The sequence below is a fragment of the Balaenoptera physalus genome, assembly GCF_965194825.1.
Source record: "Balaenoptera physalus genome assembly, chromosome: X".
Taxonomy (NCBI): Eukaryota; Metazoa; Chordata; class Mammalia; order Artiodactyla; family Balaenopteridae; genus Balaenoptera; species Balaenoptera physalus.
This window is the reverse complement of record NC_138903.1, coordinates 93,763,226-93,786,593: the sequence shown is the minus strand read 5'-3', so window position 1 is coordinate 93,786,593 and position 23,368 is coordinate 93,763,226. Positions and strand designations below refer to the sequence as shown.

At 36.8% G+C, this 23,368-nt stretch overlaps 1 protein-coding gene and 1 long non-coding RNA gene across 7 annotated transcripts in view; one reads left to right on the top strand and one right to left on the bottom strand.

The window, feature by feature from the left end:
- LOC309653276 overlaps positions 1 to 22,479 on the top strand; it is a 212,144-nt gene extending 189,665 nt beyond the window's left edge. Inside the window, exon 2 of the long non-coding RNA XR_014259062.1 lies at positions 7,407 to 22,479. This is a non-coding gene — a long non-coding RNA (uncharacterized lncRNA). The remainder of the gene's footprint in view (positions 1 to 7,406) is intronic.
- NRK (Nik related kinase) overlaps positions 1 to 23,368 on the bottom strand; it is a 144,545-nt gene that overhangs the window by 82,561 nt on the left and 38,616 nt on the right. The gene's annotated exons all lie outside the window — the stretch shown is intronic.

Here is a 23,368-nt window from a genome sequence, read left to right as displayed (position 1 = left end):
TCTTCACATACTAAAAAATTTTTTCCATAATGATCACAGATAAGAGTGATACATAATTAATTCAATGGCCTTTAAACCATTTAGTGTGCCCTCAATCATATGAACCAAAAATATTTATGAACAGGAGTTCTGAAAGATTCTTTCTTATTGAAAACACTCTGAGTTCTAAGAACTTGGACTTAGAAAATGTGAGTACAAGTTACAGGTTTATAATTTTCAAAAATGAACACAGAGGTTTGGAACAACAGTTCTTATTTTGTGGCTGGTGCCTTTTAAAATATTTCAAGCTGTAGTCATAGAAAAAAATCAGTCTGATATTGATATGAGTAAGGCTTGAACTTGAAACAGAATGTCTTTTCTGATAGTTCTCCAGCAGATTTGATTCTTCAGCTATACTGGGTTAGACAGTATCTCCACAGAATTCAGGTTCACCCATAACCTCATATTGTGACCTTCCTCGAAAATAGGGTCTTTGCAGTTGTTATCAAGTTAAATGAGGTCATACTGGATTACAATGGTCAATGACTAGTATGTTTATAAGAGAAAAGGGAGGGATATTTGGACACACACACACACACACACACACACACACACAAAGGGAAGATGGTCATATGAAGACAGGAAGAAAGTGGAGTGATGCAGCTATGAGTCAAGAGATGCCAAGGATTGTTGGCAACCACTAGAAGCTAGGAAGAGGGAAGGAAGTATTCTTCCCTAGAGCCTTCAGAGGGAGAATGAATCTGCAGACTTATAGCCTTGAGAACTATGAGAGAATAAATTTCTGTTTAAAGCCACCTAATTTGTGGATTTGTTACTGCAACTGTAGTAAACTAATATAGGGGCTAAACAAAGGACTGTCACTAGTCACAGATCTCATGTGAAAAACAGCCACACTTTTTAACTTATAGAATGATCAAATGAGGGGTGGTATTTCTGTATAATATTTTAAATATCTTGGGTAACCTGTCAAGTGAGTAACTATGCAAAAGATCGGGATTCCTTGATTTCAGGACAGTGATACTTAAATATATTGTTAGTTTGTTGTTAAACCTCTCTTATAAAGCATATGCTTTGAAGTATATGAATACTGTTTTTAGATGATTCCTACAAGTTTTCTCATCAAAATAAAGCCAACTGATCAAAGAAGCTCAAAAGAAAAAGAATCCCACTCTACCATTACTATCAATGTTACATGCTACATGAGTGTCAAAACTCCATTTTCTCCACTGATATGTTTGATAGGATTTAATCCCGTACATTTAAGGTTGCTTCAATCCTATTGAGCAAGCCACTGTTTGTAAATGAAGCCGTGTGTCAGAAATGGATCAGAAGACTTTCAAGGAAATACAGTAACTCTAGAAACACCAGCACTTTGATTTAACTGCAGTTCATGCCTAAGAACTAGCATTAAACAGCTATACTGGTTAGATTGTTGTAGCACTGATGGAGAATGGCATGGATTGTTGGTTTCAGTTTATGGAGTCAGGCCTGTGAGAGCCACGTCAAGGTGTTTTGTGTTCAGTTGTGTCCTCCAAAAAATATGCTGAAGTTCTAACCACTTGTACCTGTGGGTGTGACCTTTTCTGAAAATAGGGTCTTTGTAGATGTAATCAAGTTAAGATGAAGTCATACTCAGGGATGGCCCTAAAGCCAATAACTAGTGACCTTATAAGAAGAGGAAAATTTAGACACAGATACCCAGGGAGAATGCCATGTGATGACAGAGGCAGAGATTGGACCATTGTGTCTACAAGTCAAGGAAAACCAAGGATTGCTGGCAATCGCCCAAAGCTAGAAGAGGCAAGGAAGGCTTCCTCCCTAGTGCCTTCAGAGGGAGAATGGCCCTACAGACACTTTGATTTTGGAATTCTAGCCTCCAGAATTGTGAGGGAATAAATTTCTTTTCTTTTAAGCCATGCAGTTTGTGGTAATTTGTTACAGCAGACCTAGGAAACTAGTACACAAGTCTAGAAGGATAGAAACTAAGCAAGGGAATAGGGCTGGACTTGGGATACAGTTCAGAAACTAATGATCAAGGTATAAGGAAATGTCTAGGATCAGGCGAGCAGTTTTGGGTGGAGCGTGACAGCTACCACAGACTAGAATTTTTAAAGGAAAGGAAAATGTTGTAGGTTACTGACTGATCAGAGAAAAGTAATTAATATTCTAGATATTAACCCCTCATCAGATAGATGATTTGCAAATATTTTCTCTCATTCTGTAGGTTGCCATTTCATTTTGCTGATTGTTTCTTTTGCTGTGCAGAAGGTTTTTTGTTTGATGTAGTCCCACTTAAGTTTTTGATTTTGTTGCTTGTGCTTTTGGTGTCATATCCAAAAAATCCTTTCCAAGATCAACATCAAGAAATTTTTCCCCCTATGTTCTCTTCTTAGGAGCTTTACAACTCCAAGTTAAGTCCTTAACCCATTTTGTGTTAATTTTTGTAAGTGGTGTAAGATAGGGGTCCAATTTCATTCTCTTGCATGTGGAAATTTAAATCTGTTGGAGAGTCCCACATTTATTTACAACTCTGGGAGAAAATATATATTAATATTTTTATCTATTTAGCCCATATCATGACGTAGAAAGTATTGTTTTTCTAATTATTCCCATAAACACTTTTTAGTCAAAATTTACTCACATCTGTGTGCACAAATACAACATGTTGGAAACTGGTTCTCACACACCCTTTAGAGGAGTTAAAATGTTTACTTCCTTGATTCTAAGAGGTTTGTGGGCCAAAATACTATCCTGTGCAACACAAATATTCGGCTTGTTAGCAAAGGTATTAGCCATAAATTGCATTATTTGATCTATGGTTAGTAAACCACAAAAGTTTTTAAAGTCTGGAACACACGGCCATCATACTCATGACACATATTAGTGAGATAACTGAATATCTTTGAAAGGTGCCACCAATTGCCATAGAACAGAGAAAATCCACTTGGTTCCATCCTCATTGTCTGGGATTTATTCTCTCACTTGAAAACTGCACAAAATTATTTTTACAGACAAGGAATCCTAATGTGGGGTTTTAAAAACATGCTCACTGTGTCTATAGAGGAATTAAACCCCAGATCTTGGAACCATATATGGCGTTAATATGCCTAACCATTATGCAAGCTTCCATAGAAGTCTAGAATATCCAGATAATAGATAAATGGAAAACTGCTTCCTTTTAACTTAGTATTTCAGAGACTATCTTCTGTATCTTGACTTTTAAACTATTTTTATTTTAAATAATAATTTCAGACTTAGAGAACAGTTTCAAAGACAGTACAAGAGTGTTCCTGTATATCCTTCACCCAGCTTCTTTTAATGTTAACATCTTATATGACCATGGCACAATTGTCAAAACTAAGAAATTAATATTGGTCTAATACTCTTAACTGCATTATAGTATTTATTAGGATTTCCTCAGTTTTTACACTAAAGTCCTTTTTGTAGGACTTGCATTGGGAACCTGCATTCCATTTAGCTGTCATATCTCCTTAGGCTCTTGCAATCTGTGACAGTTCCTTAGTCTACTTTTCTATTTTTCATGAACTTGAGACTTTTCAGGAATACTGGTCAAGTATTCTATAGAATGTCCCTCACTTTGGGTTTGTCTGATGTTTTCTCATGATTAGACTGAGGTCATGGGTTTGAGGAAAGAACACCACAGAGGTGAAGTGCCCTTCTCATTATATCATGTCAGGAGTACATGGTATAACCATGACTGATCACTGGTGAAGTTAACCTAGATCACTTGGTTTAAGTGATGTCTGCCAGGTTTCTTTACTGTAAAGTTACTATTTGCCCCTTTCATACTCTATTCACTCTATCAATCAGAAGTGATTGATGTTGCTTTTGAAGAGGGATAACACTATTCTTGAGCATTTATCTAAAGAACCTAGAAGTCATCTTGAGATAAACAATATTTGTTCAGTGGTGCCATCTTGTGGTTCACTGACTACATAGAAGCTGTTTTGTGATCTTAGCTGAAAGTCATGTTGTCATAAACAGATTGTCTCCCAAATGAGATGTTGAATCAGCACCAGCAAATTCAATTTCTAGAATGTGCCTTTTATCAATTACAATGTATGTTTTATGAAAATGTAAACACCATTTGTTGAAAACACACATAGAGAATGCTAAGAAAGGAGTTTGGCTTTGAATTCTAGATTGAATGTTAAATAATCTCACATTTCCCACTGGTCTTAGTGACTATTATACAGGAAAATCACAAGGAAAACCTTAAACTATGAATGTGGGTTTTTTGGGTCTGATTTTCCTACCATCAGTAATTCCAATAATATCATGCAGGAGCTACTAACTGCACTGGATTAGCAGTGCTCCCTTAAATAGAGTTTGTGTGCAAAGAATGACCTTTTAATTCTCAAGCATCACAGAGCAAGAAGAATATTTTCCTAGCTCTCATTCCTACCATAAGAAAAGAAGCCTTCTCATATTTTTTAATTAATTTTTATTGGAGTATAGTTGCTTTACATTGTTGTGTTAGTTTCTGCTGTACAGCAAAGTGAATCAGCTATATGTATACATTTATTCCCTCTTTTCTGGATTTCCTTCCCATTTAGGTCACCACACAGCATTGAATAGAGTTCCCTGTGCTATACAGTAGGTGCTCATTAGTTATCTATTTTATACATAGTAGTGTATATACGTAAATCCCAATCTCCCAATTCATCCCATCCCCCCTTCCCCCCAGTATCCATACATCCATTCTATGTCTGTGTCTCTATTTCTGCTTTGCAAATAAGTTCATTGGTATCGTTTTTCTAGGTTCCATATATAAGCGATATTATACAATATTTCTTTTTCTTTCTCTGACTTACTTCACTCTATATGACAGTCTCTAGGTCGATACACATCTCTACAAATTGCACACTTTTGTTCCTTTTTATGGCTGAGTAATATTCCACTGTATACATGTACCACATCTTCTTTTTTCCATTCTTCTGTTGACGTACATTTAGGTTGCTTTCATGTCCTGGCTATTGTAAATAGTGCTGCAATGAACATTGGGGTGGATGTGTCTTTTTGAATTATGGTTTTCTCTGGGTAAATGCCCAGGAGTTGGATTGCTGGGCCATATGGTAGTTCTATTTTTAGTTTTTTAAGGAACCTCCATGCTGTTATCCATAGTGGCTGTATCAATTTACATTCCCATCAACAGTGCAGGAGGGTTCCCTTTTCTCCACACCCTTTCCAGCATTTATTGTTTGTAGATATTTTGATGGTGGCCATTCTGACCAGTGTCAGGTGATACTTCATTGTAGTTTTGATTTTCATTTCTATAAAAATTAGTGATGTTGAGCATATTTTCATGTGTTTTTTGGCCACCTGTATGTCTTCTTTGGAGAAATATCTATTTAGGTCTTCCACCCATTTTTTGATTGGGTTGTTTTTTGATATTGAGCTGTATGAGCTATTTGTATACTTTGGAGATTAATCCCTTGTCAGTTGGTTTGTTTGCAAATATTTTCTCCAATTCTGAGGGTTGTCTTTTCATTTTGTTTATAGTTTCCTTTGCTGTGCAAAAGTTTTTAAGTTTCATTAGGTCCCATTTGTTTATTTTTGTTTTTATATTCATTACTCTAGGTGGTGGGTCCAAAAAGATCTTGCTGTGATTTATGTCAAAGTGTTCTGCCTATGTTTTCCTCTAAGAGTTTTATAGTGTCTGGCCTTACATTTAGGTCTTTAATCCATTTTGAGTTTATTTTTGTGTATGGTGTTAGGGAGTGTTCTAATTTTATTCTTTTATGTGTAGCTGTTCAGTGTTCCCAGCACCATTTATTGAAGAGGTTGTCTTTTCTCCATTGTATATTCATGCCTCCTTTGTCAAAGATAAGGTGACCATATGTGCGTGGGTTTATCTCTGGGCTTTCTATCTTGTTCCATTGATCTATATTTCTGTTTTTGTTCCAGTACCATACTGTCTTGATTACTGTAACTTTGTAGGATAGTCTGAAGTCAGGGAGCCTGATTCCTCCAGCTCCATTTTTCTTTCTCAAGATTGCTTTGGCTATTTGGGGTCTTTTGGGTTTCCATAAAAATTGTAAAAATTTTTGTTCTAATTCTGTGAAACATGCCCTTGGTAATTTGATAGGGATTGAATTGAATCTGTAGATTGCTTTGTGTAGTATAGTCATTTTCATAATATTGATTCTTCCAATCCAAGAACATGGTATATCTCTCCATCTGTTTGTGTTGTCTTTGATTTCTTTCATCAGTATTTTATAGTTTTCTGAGTACAAGTCTTTTGCCTCCTTATGTAGGTTTATTCCTGGGTATTTTATTCTTTTTGTTGCGATGGTAAATGGGATTGTTTCTTTAATACCTCTTTCTCATCTTTCGTCGTTAGTATATAGGAATGCAAGAGATTTCTGTGCATTAATTATATATCCTGTTATTTTACCAAATTCATTGATGAGCTCTAGTAGCTTTCTGGTGGGATCTTTAGGATGCAAACAGTGACAGTTTTACTCCTTCTTTTCCAATTTGGACTCCTTTTTTTCTTTTTCTTCTCTGATTGCCATGGCTAGGACTTCCAAAACTATGTTGAATAAAAGTGGTGAGAGTGGACATCCTTGTCTTATTCCTGATCTTAGAGGAAATGCTTTCAGTTTTTCACCATTGAAAATGATGTTTCCTGTGGGTTTGTCATATATGGCCTTTATTATGTTGAGGTAGGTTCCCTCTATGTCCACTTTCTGGAGTGTTTTTATCATAAATGGGTGTTGAATTTTGTTGAAAGCTTTTTCTGCATCTACTCAGATGATCATATGGTTTTTATTCTTCAGTTTGTTAATATGGTGTATCACATTGATTGATTTGTGTATATTGAAGAATCCTTGCATCCCTGGGATAAATCCCACTTGATCATGGGGTAAACTCCTTTTAATGTGTTGTTTGATTCTGTTTGCTAGTATTTTGTTGAGGATTTTTGCATCTATGTACATCAGTGATATTGGCCTGTAATTTTCTTTTTTGGTGATACCTTTTTCTGGTTTCATTATCATGGTGATGGTGGTTTTGTAGAATGAGCTCAGGAGTGTTCCTCCCTCTGCAAATTTTTGGAAGAGTTTGAGAAGGATGTGTGTTAGCTCTTCTCTAAATGTTTGATAGAATTCACCTGTGAAGCCATCTGGTCCCAGACTTTTGTTTCTTGGAAGATTTTTAATCACAGTTTCAATTTCATTACTTGTGATTGGTCTATTCATATTTTCTATTTCTTCCTGGTTCAGGCTTGGAAGGTTGTACCTTTCTAAGAATTTGTCCATTTCTTTCAGGTTGTCCATTTTTTTTTGCATATAGTTACTTCTAGTTGTCTCTTATGATCCTTTGTATTTTTGCAGTGTCAGTTGTAACTTCTTCTTTTTCATTTCTAATTTTGTTGATTTGAGTTCTCTCCTTTTTTTCTTGTTGAGTCTGGCTAATGGTTTATCAATTTTGTTTATCTTCTCAAAGAACCAGCTTTTAGTCTCATTGAAATTTGCTATTGTTCTTTTCATTTCTATTTCATTTATTTCTGCTCTGATATTTATAATTTCTTTCCTTCTACTAACTTTGGGTATTTTTTGTTTTTCTTTCTCTAATTGCTTTTGGTGTAAGGTTAGGTTGTTTATTTGAGATTTTTCTTGTTTCTTGAGGTAGGATTGTATTGCTATAAACTTCCTTCTTAGAACTGTTTTTGTTGCATCCCATAGGTTTTGTGTTGTCGTGTTTTTATTGTCATTTGTTTCTAAGTATTTTTTTATTTCCTCTTTGATTTCCTCACTGATCCACTGGTTATTTAGTAGTATATTGTTTAGCCTCCATGTGTTTATGTTTTTTACAGTTTTTTTTTTCTGTAATTGATTTCTAATATCATAGTGTTGTGGTCAGAAAAGATGCTTGATACGATTTCAATTTTCTTAAATTTACTGAGACTTGATTTGTGACGCAAGATGTGATCTATCCTGGAGACTGTTCTATGTGCACTTGAGAAGAAAGTGTATTCTGCTGCTTCTGGATGGAATGTCCTATTAATATTAATTAAGTCTATCTGGTCTAATGTGTCATTTAAGGCCTGTGTTTCCTTATTAATTTTCTGTCTGGATGGTCTGTCCATTGGCATAAGTGGAGGGTTAAAGTCCCCCACTATTATCGTGTTACTGTCGATTTCCCCTTTTATGGCTGTTAGCATTTGCCTTATGTATTGAGGTGCTCTTATGTTGGGTGCTTAAATATTTACAATTGTTATATCTTCTTCTTGGATTTATCCCTTGATCATTATGTAGTGTCCTTCCTTGTCTCTTGTAATAGTCTTTATCTTAAAGTCTATTTTTCTGATATGAGTATTGCTACTTCAGCTTTCTTTTGATTTCCATTTGCATGCAATATCTTTTTCCATCCCCTCACTTTCAGTCTGTATGTGTCCCTAGGTCTGAAGTGGGTCTCTTGTAGATAGCATATATACGAGTCTTGCTTTTGTATCCATTCAGCCACTCTGTGCCTTTTGGTTGGAGTATTTAATCCATTTACATTTAAGGTAATTATCGATATGTATGTTCCTATGACCATTTTCTTAATTGTTTTGGGTTTGTTTTTGTAGGTCTTTTTCTCCTCTTGTGTTTCCCACCTAGAGAAGTTTCTTTAGCATTTGTTGTGGAGCTGGTTTGGTGGTGCTGAATTCTCTTAGCTTTTGCTTGTCTGTAATGCTTTTGATTTCTCTGTCAAATTTGAATGAGATCCTTGCTGGGTAGAGTAATCTTGGTTGTGGGTTTTTCCCTTTCATCACTTTAAATATATCTTGCCACTCCCTTCTGTCCTGCAGAGTTTCTGCTGAACAATCTGCTGATAACCTTATAGTGATTCCCTTGTATATTATTTGTTGATTTTCCCTTGCTGCTTTTAATAGTTTTTCATTGTATTTAATTTTTGTTAGTTTGATTAATATGTCTCAGTATGTTTCTCCTTGGATTTATCCTGTATGGGAATCTCTGCACTTCCTGGACTTGGGTGACTATTTCCTTTCCCATGTTAGGGAAGTTTTCAAGTATAATCTCTTCAGACCCTTTCTCTTTCTCTTCTTCTGGGACCCATATAATTCAAATGTTGTTGCATTTAATGTTGTCCCAGAGGTCTCTGAGACTGTGCTCAATTCTTTGTATTCTTTTTTCTTTTTTCTGCTCCGCAGCCATTATTTCCACCATTCTACCTTCCAGCTTACTTATCCATTCTTCTGACTCAGTTATTCTGCTATTGATTCCTTCTATTGTATTTTTCATTTCAGTTATTGTGTCGTTTATCACTGTTTGTTTGTTCTTTAGTTCTTCTAGGTCCTTGTTAAACATTTCTTGTATCTTCTCGATCTGTGCCTCCATTCTATTTCTGAGATCTTGGATCATCTTTACTATCATTACTGTGAATTCTTTTTCAGGTAGCTTGCCTATTTCCTCTTCATTTATTTGGTCTTGTGGGTTTTTTTTATCTTGCTCCTTCGTCTGCAACATATTTTTATGTCTTCTCATTTTGTCTAACTTACTGTGTTTGTGGTCTCCTTTCTGCAGGCCACAGGGTCATAGTTCCTTTTGCTTCTGGTGTCTGCCCCCAGGTGGGTGAGGTTGATCCAGGGGCTTGCGTAGGCTTCCTGGTGGGAGGGACTGGTGCCTGTGCTCTGGTGGGTGGAACTGAGTCTTGTCCCTCTGATGGGCAGGGCAGCTTCAGGTGGTGTGCTTTGGGGGGGTCTGTGAGCTTAGTAAAAATTTAGGCAGCCTGTCTGCAGATGGGTGGGGCTGTGTTCCTGTCTTGCTGGTTGTTTGGCATGAGGCTTCCAGCACGGGAGCCGTCTGGGTGGCCGTCTTGTCACAGAGACACCTGAGGGGTGGCCATCCTGTCATTGGCTCCTCCTCCAGGTGCAGTCATCTGAGGGCCAGGCACCAGGTCTGAGGCATGTGGGGCGCTGGGTGCTCGGGTCTGGTGGGCTCCATCTCAGCTCCAGAGTGTAGTGTTAGCAGGCTCAGCCGGTGCCTGGGGTCCAGTTTATGTCTCAGATCCGAGTTTCACCCTCTCATATTTGAGTAACAGAAGATATGTAGTAACAATTTTTTGTAGCCATTCCTGACTCTAGGCTCAAGCCTATTGACATTTGGCACCAAATCACCTATATTTTCACCTCAGGCAACTGTCTGTCTTGTCAATAAGCTCATTTAATTTATTTAAGTTTAGTTATTAATAGATGAAGCTCATATGATATGATTTTTAAGGGCAACAGAAGGTCAACTACTCAAAAAATCTCCCCCTCCAATATACCTTACAACCCACTACAAAGTATAAAATCACTATTATGGCCTCAATTTTATTAAAGGAATGATACTCTCTGATTATTCAAATGTTAGCTGAGAAAAAGACACATTGATTTATCATTTGTCATTAACACTTTAGCATGAGTTATAGGATCAGATTAAATAACTGCAAGAATGATAATGAACAGTTAAGTGTTGATGGAGGAAGGAAAGGGCTAGAGTCTGAGGAGTTCCAGGAGAGGTTGCTCCTCAGCCATAATGAAGGTAGGAGGTGCCTAGAATGGGTAAAGGTGGCTGAGAAGGCATTCTCAAAGTGTGAGGGAGTAAAAAAAAAAATGGGGGCGAGGTGGAGAGGTGAAGAGACAAAATGCACCAAGTCACAATTTTACTGGAGAAATTTACAGTATTTAAGATGTATTATCTGAAACAATTACAGAATGAAACCAAATACAAAAACTAGTTAACAACATGAACTCGTTGGTCCCAAATATAGTCTAAGTACAGTTTAAAGGGTTCAAGAGACTAAATATATGATAAAACAAGAAGGTTTTAAATAAAGTCCTAAGAAACGTCCCTTACTAATTTATGATTGTACTATTTTCTAGGATTGTACTCCAAAATATAGTAATTAGGATAAACTTGTATTCTTTTTCCAGGACCATTTGAAATTATCCAGGAAATAACATAAATTCCTCAATGTGTTGATTTCAATTTGGCAGTGATTTGTGTTCTTATTAATTAATTAATTTAGATAATCAAATAAGCAGCATTATTTCATCTGCTTCCCCCAGGAAAAACAGAGTTTATTACTGTGCTGTTGCTCTTCCATGGCTCCAAGCTGAATATAAGCATTGTGAATCTGTCCTATGAACATATAATGTGACATGTCCTGAATTTAGGGCACTAGTTACATATAAAACATTGTTAAAAGGTATACGTGTCTGCTTTAAACAAAAAACATTACAGGAAAATCTTTACATACATAACAAAATAAATGAAGTAATGGCCATAAAAGAACTCTCTGGTTTACAAATGGACTTATACTAGCTTTCATTAAACACCAAACTCCTCAAATTTATTTTTGGAAAGTCAAATTACCACATTTCAGATTATTTCCGATTTGAGGGAATATATCAAAAGTAATAAAGCAAGGTCAACTTGTAGATTGGGAATCCGGAATCAAACTATAGATTACCTAATGATTACAGAAGAAAATTACAAATTTTCAGTATCCTGGTCACTTGAAACTTAGCCTTATTGACTTCTAGCGGACCAACCAGTCCATCATACTTCCTATTGGCTCACAGCATCTCAAGATTTCCATTTTTGTTTGATTGGCTTATCTTCTGCCTTTGGACCTATTCAGATGGTGATAAATAGCTATTCCACTCATTCATTATGATTTCTGTTAGGAAATCTAGAAGATAGATGTAGATATGGAAGGAAGAGTAGGGAGAAGAAGGAAGAGTAGGGAGAAGGACAGTAGTAGAGCAGGGAACAGGTGACTACCCCAGGCAGGGCCCAATCTTCTCAAATCCTTTATTATACAGAACCACATTGACAATGATAAATAAGATATATGGGTAAATTAATTACATGCAGACAATTACAATGGAAAAATAAGGCAATAAAGTCTAGTTCTCAAGCACATAATCATATCAAGGATTTAGTCACTCCATCAATAAACTCAGGTAAAAAATAAAAGTCCCTGAAATCTGGGAATATACGTCTTATATTTTGGTATCTCTAGTGCCTAGCACAATGGCTAGTATATAAGACCCTTTTAACGAATACTAGTTAAGTGAATGATGAATAGAGTAACTGGGAAGGCTTCCTGGAAGAGGTAGAATATCATTTGGACCATGAAGATGGCATAGCATTTGAACAGATTCTGAAGGGCAGGATGGACCACTGAGTGACACACCATGAACAAAGACTATGAGGTAATACAGATTATGAAGACACAGCCACTGAAGAAGAAAAGAAAAGGAAAAAGTGGGAGTGGCCATAAATAGAAGAGAGATGAAAAGGAGAGAATACAAGAGTGCACCTGTTTTTGTCATGCCAGAAATTTCAGTGTAAATTTTTAAAAAATAAAATCTTGTTTAAAAGAGGACAGAAGTGATCACTGAGAAATTAGCCATTAGTAGTATAGTACTTTATGACTGGCTTTTGTTAGTTAATGGTCTAATGCAAAGCTCAGGGTGGTTAAGGCAATGAAAAACCAGCACTGAATTGCAGTAATGATCAATTTCTTGGGGATTACACATTTTAAACCATAACAAATGATTTAAAATAGCAGTTGTGACAGCTGTGTTGGAAAAATCCATCATTCTGCAGCAGTTAATTACCACGTTTTTTCCCCCAGAAAGAACACAAGACAGTCCTCGATGGCCTTGTAATTTTGATTAGGCTAAAAACTTTATTTTTAATAATGCAGTTAAGGAAACTGTTGTGGAAAGACTGCCAACTATTCAGCAGTTCCTACATAGTCCTTCTAGTTATTTACTTTGCCTTCTGTTGGCAAATCTAAACCACATAATCCCCAGGGCATTCTTTCTTTCTTTTCAATTGGTTTTGTGGTGGCAAAAGGCCACAAGGCACTCACTGCACTCATGTCCATTTGGTAACCTTGTTTTTCATTCACACAGTTTTGTCCTTCTAGTCATTTGTTTGTGTGCCAGCTTTCTCCTAGCAAACAAACCAAGTGAGGCTTCAAGGCCACCAAGAGAGCAGCCCTAAACAGCATTGACCTAGTACTTCATGCTGTGCTGTGGAGGGATAAGACAATGTGGCTAACAGGATAGTTTTTGTCAGCATCGTGTCTATGCAGAAAAACAAAGACATGGGTCTCAAGAGAACTTTCAAAGGTTAGCAAGCCCATAAGCCTGCCTCCAAGCAGGGACTTTCGTTAACCAATGTTTGAGATGGGAAGTAATGGTGGTTTGGTCCTTGTTCGAAAGTCTTTTCCTTTGCTTCCCTTTTTAGTCTTCATCACTACCAACAAGCTCAACGATGCCAAAGGAACAGAGAATTTGGAGCAGTCAGGGTTTGGAGGTGTGGCCAAGATTGGAGAGGATCTAGCACAGACTGGTAGTAGTGGTGAGTGGGTAGAGTTGGGGAACGTATAAGGGAACATGTTAATCACTCTACACCTCACCGCTTATCCATCAGGAAGATTTATTTATTCTAAAGATTGCCAAAGGAAGAGATGCAGACTGTTCGGGGAGCTCCTTAAAGGAATTCCATAGACTTTAACTTTAGATTTGCTTTAAAATGTTGTAAGGAACTCACAGATGTGTAGATGTTTGAAAAGCACAATTTGATAATTGACAAGATTATTAAGACTCACAATTTTTATAACTCCCACAAAGCCTAGTACAGTGCTAGGACACAACAACTGTGTTCATTAAATTTGATTGAGGGGAAATAGTTATTTAACTGACAAGGGGCACTAAAAAGACTCTTTGATTTGATATTTGCATGAGCACCCCATCATCACAAAAGTCTTGATACAACCAAATGTATCAAAGTTGGAAAATTCTTTTTGGATGTGACTTTCTCCTTTTGGAGAGAATTCAGAATAAGCAGGAGCAGATATTTCTGGCTTTGAGCAGATGGAGCCTGGAGATGAATAAATACTATTTTAACCTTGACACCTTAGGGTAGAAGTCTTCCATAATCAAGTTGCTACAACTTGCAGAACTTGCAATTTGGGGGGAAACAGGAGCTACACTTCCTTCAAGAATAGTAACAAACAGATTGTTGCTGGACTTTATATTTTTTATGACACAGTTGTCACTTTTAGGTCCCTATGAAGAAGTGTCATATCCGTATAAATATATCATGAGATTTAATCTGCATTCGTGTTGCTTCAGCAACATAAATGAAACTTACATTATAGGTTGGTACTTTATATTTCTGAGGCTTCATAAATTCCTTTTACCTAATTAGTCTATTTACCTATCCATCTCCACTATTAGACTGGCAGCTCTCTAAGGACACATTTCCTCTCTGTATATCTTTATAGTCTAGCACAAAGCCTGGCATATCACCATCACACAGCAAATATGTGTTAAACTAAATCAAGTCAGTCTCCATATGGAGCTCTAAATAGGGGAGGACAACGCATGGGCAAAGGTGTGTATGTATGTGTGTGTGTGATGGTGGGGGAGTGTGCAGAGATATGCCAAGTTATGTGGGCGAAGATTTGGAGAGAAGCCAGAGTCCAGTGTGCCCTATGATACACTGGGTTTTCTGACAAAGAATGAAATGCTGAACTGTAGCAGGCTACTCCAGGAACTCAAAGATTGTTACTTGTCCATAGATGAATTTCATTTTTTGACCCTATAATCACCTTTGTGGTTCCACTCTGAGGCCACTCAAAGTTCCTCACAAATCTTTTTGGTCAGAGATCCTCAAGGGAGATGATATGTGCTAGTCAGAGGGCATGATCTTATATAAATAATAGGAGTACCAAGGCTCTTGCCAAATTGGTACAAGTTTGGTTTGTCAGGTGAAATTACCTAATTCTTATCCATGCTTCCCTTAACCCATGGCTACTATTCCCAAAGCTTCTTCAGTAAAGATCTGCTGTTTATACCCCTTGTGGCTATATCTACTACAACTACATGAGACGGTGAGAGTTCCAAGTTCCTCACTTCTTTTTTTTTTTTGTTAGCAAACCCCCAAATTACCCAAACCCTGGCTAAATGGAGCCAAAGAATATGTACTGAAACAGAAATTTTGTAGCTGAAAAGCTACTAACCATCAGCATAATCCAATGGAATAATGTTTTTCCTCATCCAGAAATCTGGGACAGTCATAGCCATGCTTATTAGAACTGTGAAAGGAGTCGGAAGAGGGCCTTCATGGTTTAGGTGGCTATGTAGCTTAGAAACTGCCCTGTAATTTGAGGCAGTTATGTATGCTTATACAGCAGCTTCAAATGAGTTTTATTACCCTTGTTATTACTCCTGCAGGAAAAATAGGTCAAAATATGTAGTAACATCATTTGCAAATGGAGCTGCTCTCTATTGTGCTACAGCATTCAAACAGCAAATTGCTCAAAATGGACAATAAAGTTCAATGTTCTTGGCTGCAGGATACACACAACATTTGCTGGAAATAAATGAATAGCTACTAGTAGGCAACTAAGGGAAGCTCTCAATGCACTGCTATGTGGCAAGCACATCAGTGTCCACGGGGGCAAAAGTATAAAGCCATTGAGTATTTGTGCTACAAATGGGTGACATCATGAAAACTCTGATGCTGGTCACAAACTCAGGTTTAAAGTCAGTCTGTAACTATGCTCATGCTGAGTAAACTGTGTAGGAACTCTGTGAGACTAGAGACCACACTATGTCAAATGCTCTGAAAACACTTCCAAACAGCTTTGTCTATAATATATAGTGAAATAATGATCAAGTGAGAGATGATGATTTAGTTCTCCATGTGTGAAGCTTCCCCACAGTGATATCTTCCCCCTCTGAAGGCCCATACACTACAAAAATAAAGAAGGAACTCAGCTACTAGAAGCCACTTTTGTATTCAGAGTTTTTTCCTCTCAGTTTCCATTTTCTTCCATTGCCATAGATAGTATCCTTTTTTTTCTTTAAGGTTTGTCTGGGCTTGACCATGGGGTAGTTGGGGAGGGCATGGGCAAGGGCAAAGGATGAAACCCTCTATAAGCAAACAGGCGTCAGCATACACTAGATAATGCTTCTTTGCAATGTCACAATGTTTTAACACAGATTGCTTTCTTTATGCAATGCATGAATCAGTTAACACTCATGCAAAATGCATTCCATCTGCTCAGACAGATGAAAGCTGCAGTGTTTTCAATTCCATCAAATAGCACAGCTAGCTGAAAGAAAAAGACAGATGGGTAAGGAAAGAGACTCAACCAAAAGAAGCAGCTTTGCCTCAAAATCTACCCAATCAAAACAGGATCCTCAACTCTCCCAGGTCTGTCTACAGAGGTACAAACACAACACTCTCAATATGAAGCTAAGGTGGAGAGGATGCTGATGCCTTAAAGAAAAAAAGTACTTAAAAACCTAATTGTCTCCATAATCTACAGCAGTGATTAGCAGTTCTCAAAGGCACCTTTGGAGCACCTATATTTGACAGGGATGGACACTAAGACTTAGGGAAATGCCAAGCAGAAGGGAAAATGGAAAAAGAAGGAGTAGTGGGGGAAGTGAGAGAACAGGCAGGGCATAGAAAAGATTGAGAAAGGAGATGAAGAGAGAAAAATGGCTTCCACAGAAGATAGGCCAAGAAACACCAACAGCCTTCAGGGTCTAATCAATGCTCTAAAGCATAGATGTGAAGAAATTAAAGGACATTTTCCACCAATATTAATTTGGTAATTTACCACTAACTCCCCATCTCTGCCAGCCTCAAAAAGTTTGGGAGTCCTCATTCTAGCCCCTAAGATGACTTAAACATACATCTCATTGAACTGACCTTGAATTGACCTTTGTGGGCAGTACTCCATGCCTTATATGTTTACTCCCTTATTACTCTACTCTACTACCCCATTCCTTCAGAATCCTGCTCTGGCCTTTTCAAAGTCAAAGCGTTAGCTAACCTTCTCTTACTGATGTATTGGGAAGGTCTCGTCTAATGACCTTCCTTCTCACCAAGGAACTACACGTGCATTTTAACTAGAACTGTCTGCTTTTTGGAGGGCCTTTTTAACTCAAAGGAATTATCTAGGCAAAGGGAATTTCAACACATTTTGGCAACTATAGTGCTGGATTTGCCGATAACAGGCTGTTTACATCAAGTCTGCAGAAATGAAATCTGAAGAGTGTGAAATCAACTAAAAGGCTCAAAGTTAAACCCCTCAGTGTATCTCTCACAGTTGTGTGGCAGACAGAAGTGGGTGGGGAGAAAGGATAGCGGGATATAGCCTCCCAAAAAATGCTGAGTTGAAAATTGTAACAGGATAAAAGGAGAATGGTGCTAGTACACAGGGAAATAAAAGTACAGGAAGATCTTAGATAAGGCTAACCAAAAGAGGAAAGTTACCGAGGCAAGTCAAATCTATCAATGCAATATGGAAGACTAAGAGACTAAGGCAATAATAAGGCTGAATAATAAGGCTGAAAACATATATTTATGCCAAATACCTCATTATTTCAATAAAATCTGTGTGTGTGTGTGTGTGTTCACACACATGTGGGAGGAGCATTAGTGGGGAACAGTGTGTGTGTGTGTGTGTGTGTGTGTGTGTGTGTGTGTGTGTGTAGCAATGACGACTCCCAGATTTGCAGGAAAGGAACAAAAGAGATCTAAAGGATCATGGGGGAGTATAGAAATAAACTTTGACTTTTACACAATTTTGACTTTTTCCTTTCCTCTTTCAAATAGTTTTGCCATTTTTTCCTGCTGTATTCTCTACCACTAGTCCCCCAGGTTAGCAGCAGAGGCACAATTAAGCCCAAGACTTCCTTCCCAATCTGATGCTCCTTTCACTCCTTCACACAACCTCCATATTTAAGGAATATTTATTAAATCCCACATATATGCTAGACACCAGGCAATATATTATAAAAATTAGCTATAGTTTCTACTTTTAAAGAATTTTCTAGATAGTAATAAAGGTACACAAACTACCAAAATGAAGGAGAAAAAGTGGCAACTTTTATAAGGGTGCACATGAAAACTTATGAGGTTCTTGAAAGTATCAGAATTATATTTAAGATTTTCCTATTGAAAGTATTTCACAAATCCAGACCAGCATTCCTATAAATCAGTGAGATCCTATATATTTGACTATTTTCAAATTCCTAGTGTATAACTGAAATCATACATAACAGCTACATTTTCTTAGGCCATAGGTTCTATATGGTCTCATATTGAGTGCAATGCCACATATTACTGTTATAATTATAAGCTTCAGGGTGGATTCTTGATGAAATCCAATGGAGCAAACTGCTAATAGTTAGAGGATATAAGGAAAAGAACTGATATAATAGGCTATTTGAATTTTTTGTTTTAATTTTTATTTGTAATGGAAGGAAGAGTTTCATCTGTAAAGATCCCTGTGAATTCAAATGCAGACACAAATGTGCTGTTTAAATATTATTTTAACCAGATAAGTGTTTCTTTGACAATGCTAAGACATTAAATAATAGAAATATGTTTGATGAGATTTATTTTCAGGATGGGTTTGTGTAAGTCAGGGACTGTGGCCTAATTCTTAGTCTGGCATTAGGCCACTACGTTTAGGTGGCCTATCTATAACCTTAGCAGGCTTATTTTGGCTAATCATCAGACCTTTCAAAAACATGTATCAGTTTTCCCAGTACCACTTATTGAAGAGGCTGTCTTTTCTCCATTGTATACTCTTGCCTCCTTTATCAAAAATAAGGTGACCATATGTGCATGGGTTTATCTCTGGGCTTTCTATCCTGTTCCATTGATCTACATTTCTGCTTTTGTGCTGGTACCATACTGTCTTGATTACTGTAGATTTGTAGTATAGTCTAAAGTCAGGAAGCCTGATTCTTCCAGCTCCCTTTTTCTTTCTCAAGATTGCTTTGGCTATTCGGGGTCTTTTGTGTTTCCATACAAATTGTGAAATTTATTGTTCTAGTTCTGTGAAAAATGCCATTGGTAGTTTGATAGGGATTACATTGAATCTGTGGATTGCTTTGGGTAGTATAGTCATAGCATTGCCCAGAACCTCCAAAAAAACAAAAACAAAAACAAACATATATCACAACTGGCTTAGGATCAGAGTACAGAGTCCAGAGAAGACACTTCACCCATACCTCACTTGGTCAAAAGAGCATCTGTAAGATGTAGCTTTGGTTGTCATTTTGCCTTTTCAGAAGATTAAATAAGTAGATTATGCTTCAATAATTTAGACAAATTTTCAGAAAAGACATTCTGAATTATTTCAAAATCTAAATTGAAATAACTTCAGTATATTTATCCAGGTTGCCAAATAGACAACATTAGGGAATCTACTTTAATGACTGGGTAAGAATGATTTTCAATTAACTCATCAAGACTATACCAAGGATAGTTTTTCATTAATTTTTACTGCATACAATCCAACAAAAATTAATTGAATGCCTGTTTGCAAAACATTTTGCTAGGAATTGTGTGATAGAAAATCTAGTGCTGCCAAAGGACTTGAAAAAAATTGTTATTCTTAACGGATTAAATAATCTTCTTACGATTGTCTATTATATTAATTTGCTTAACACTTTTTTTCCAATCAACCAACAAGTGTTATGAATTATTATGTTATGTGTTTACTACTATTATTTGATATCCATGGGAGGTTCAAAATAGCCCTTTCCTATTTAATCAAAATTATTGCTGGATTGGATAAATATCTGAGTAAAAAAGTATTTTTGAGTATATATTAAAATATTAATTTCTCTATGAATTATTTATATATACAAGCTTTTGATTCCTAAATACATGAGGAATTTTGTTACCATTTTGTTGTTGCTTTCTAAATTGTATTGAATTTTGGTCAGATAGTATGTTCTTTAGGATACAGATTTTTTAATATTTAAGATTTTCTTTATAGCCAAGCATATAACCAAATTTTCCAAATGCCTCTTATGTTCTGGGAAAGAATGTTTGTTCCCTAATAGTTGGTTGCAGAATTCTACTTATTTCTAAGAAATCAAGCTTGCTAATTATATTTTCATTAATTTTATTTTTGTCAACTTGGTCTGTAAAATTCTGAGACAGGGGTCAAAGTCTTCCACTGTGATTGGCGATAGACCAATTTCTCCTTGTAATTCTATCAATTTAGCTTCACTTACTTCTGATATTTTAATATTTTACCGATACATTTTAAATTTCATCATTATACAATAAACTTCTTTTAATAAAAATACACTTAAGTCAGGAAAAAAATCCATTTGAGTTCATAACTCAAATTAAAATCTATCATGAAAAAATCCCACTTTTATTACTTACTTTTTGTTTTGGTTTGTTTTAAGCACCTGACTTACACTTTTTGAGAGTTATGCCACCTAGAGTACTTCCCAGGCTAAGGAGTGTCCCTTGGGCCAAACTTTGAAAACAAAACAACTGACTGAACTGGTTTATCCCTGAATTGACTGACAAATGGCTGTGTTGGCAGAATCTAAAAGAAGAAAAGATTATCTTGCCACAGTAATGCCTACGAGGCTGTAAGACCAATATCTTTTTCCTAAATAAGTGTTCAACAGATAGGGAAATAGAGCTAGAGACCTGCAAAGAAAGGTAGCAAAGGCAGATTTTTTCTTTTATTCCAATTTTATTTATTAATACACAAAGTTCAATTCCTTTCAGGCCCAAATTACAATATTTACATAAACAGTAGCTCAGCAGCCTTCACCACTTGTGTGGGTTTAAATGTTTGTTGCACCCCTTAACAGAGGCTGCAACATATTTCAGGGTTTCCACTTCAGCAAGACAATTATTTAAAAAAAGATTCCACTATCTCTCTAAGTCCACAAGTGGGATTTCACAAAACCAAAATACTCTGGTTCCAAGGGTCTTTGCTGGTGATATGGTCATGAGTCACCGTCAGTGAGGTAATACAGAAGTTGCTCTTATTTATCATATAGTGTACCTTTATTCCACTGTGAATTATGAGAAGTCAGAAAATTCCTTGTCTTTGTGGGGCAGTACCTGAAAGGGTGTGAACTCAGGGGCCTCCTCTGGGAGGACACTGTACCTATGAAAATTGAGCCTTCCCTCCAAGGAATAAAATGCTATCTGGTATCCTCCATTATCTCTCCTCCTGTCTTCCCCAAACTACCACTCCAGGCATAAGCTTAGAGAAATAGTGAAGTTGTTTTATAATTGTCTTGCTGAAATGGACCCCTGTAATATGTTTCAGCAGCTGTTAAGGAGTGCAACAACATTTAAGTTCAGGGGAGATTCACAAATTAAAATAAACATCTGGGGCAATCATGAAGGGGAAAAATATTTCTGAAGAGGACCCTGAAGGGGAGCTGTGTAGAAGAATGGAGTAGACCCCTCCACTTTGACTGGGTGAAGGTGGGAAACTGGGGGAAGCAGGGAAGGGGAGGGAGGGAAGGAAGGAAAGAGAGAGGGAGGGGGAGGGAGAGAGAGAGAAGGAGAAGAAGGAGAAGGAGAAGAAGGAGAAGAAGAGGAGGAGGAGGGAGGGGGAAGGGAGGAGGAAGGTAGAAGAGGGAGTGGGGAGGAAGATGATGAAGGCAGGAAGAGAAAGAGGTGCAGGAGGAGCAGGAGAAGGTGGAGAAGAAGGAGAAAGAGGAGGGTAGGGGAAGGAGAGGAGGGGAGGCGATGAGAAAGACTGACTCTCTTTGAGAGTAGGCAAAGTGTGCAGCCAAAGCAATTCATTTTACAAGTCCTTTCTGCTTAGTATCTGTGAAGTTTACTAGTCTCGCAGCAAAATTCAGACACCTTAAATGACTTAGGTTTACTCTTTCAAATTAACTCTGGCCTAACCAACTCTTGCCTCACAGAAAGCCAAATGGAAACTAGTTTTCTACCTTGACAAGTTTAACTACCAAATTACATCAATAAGATTATTCAGGTATTGAGAACCATATATGTGTGTGCACGAGCATATGTGTGTTTCACTTATTAGGTATATATTCATTAAACTTTGGATGGTTTGGTACGTTTGCCACCAGCTAAAATAAATGACAATTTTCTATAAAGATCAGATTTCTTCCTCTACTTGGTACATTTGATGGTTTCAGTTTTCCCACTAATATATATTTTATTCCTTTTAATTTAAAAGGATTTCAAAACTTCTAGCTCAAACAATAGGGAGAGATTTTTCTAATCAATAGAGTGAATAAATTTGCAAAATTGGCCGGATATAACTGGGCAGTGGCCTATAGATATGTTAAGATCTCCCCTATACTTACAAGGTAATGAGATGTACTACACCACATTACAGACTAAATATCTGTCTTTTGTCTGTGTCCCATTTAAATTTTTGAAATTAAGCAGCACCGAGAACTGCGGGATCCTTTCTTTGGGGATTTGTAATTCTATGCTCTGCCCCTTCGGATATATAAATTAAACTCGGCATGTCCTTGCAGTATACATTCTAAATATACTTATAACAATAGAGAAAAACCTTTTTAATCCTTTTTTAAAAGTTTCCATTCAAATTACAACTTTATATTGTTATGCATGACACTGAATGACCATGGATAAAGAAGAACTTAGAAGATCATCCTCTTGCAAAAAGTGACTCAGTTTGGTTTAAACACATTGTTCTCCTGCATTAATGACCAAATTGACTCCAAAGGCAGAACATTTGAGAGATGCTTTGGCATAAGGTTTTCTTATATAGTTTTCAGATATGACCACACATGGTGAGAAACAACAGTTTGAGAAATGTCAAGGTGATAAATGAAAGTCTCCTAAATAGAATTCTGAGATTGTTAGGTTCCCTCTTTCATTTGAAAAGTACAAAAAGTGCAGATGCTCCTGAAGAGACTCTACTTAAGCCAATTTGAGCATTATCATTTTTTAAAGAGAAGAATATTCTTTTACAAAGAATAACAGAAATCACTGAAGTGATGGTAAGTGAATCTTTCCAGGAAAGTTTAGAGGTATTAAAGTTTTAAAGCTGAGAGAAGGTTCAATGGTAACCTGGAAGACTGTCTTCAAATATACATATATATACATACACACACACACACACACACACACACACACACACACACACACACACACACACATATATATATATACATATGGTGTGACTACAGGAAAGTGATAAAAAGGAAATAGGCTTTAATTAAAGCAGGAAAGATTTTTTTTTGAATTTAATTTTATTTATTTTTTTATACAGCAGGTTCTTATTAGTCATCCATTTTATACACATCAGTGTATACATGTCAATCCCAATCTCCCAATTCATCATAAAGCAGGAAAGATTTTGACTAAATGGCAGCAAGAATTCTTTGACAATTAGAATGATAACACATGGGAATGGGTTACCTTCTTTTCACAGAGACTTTTAAAAACTGTGTGTGTGTGTGTGTGTGTGTGTGTAACTAACTTGAAAGTTTGAAGTTTGGCCAGTCTAAATATAGGTTTTGGTG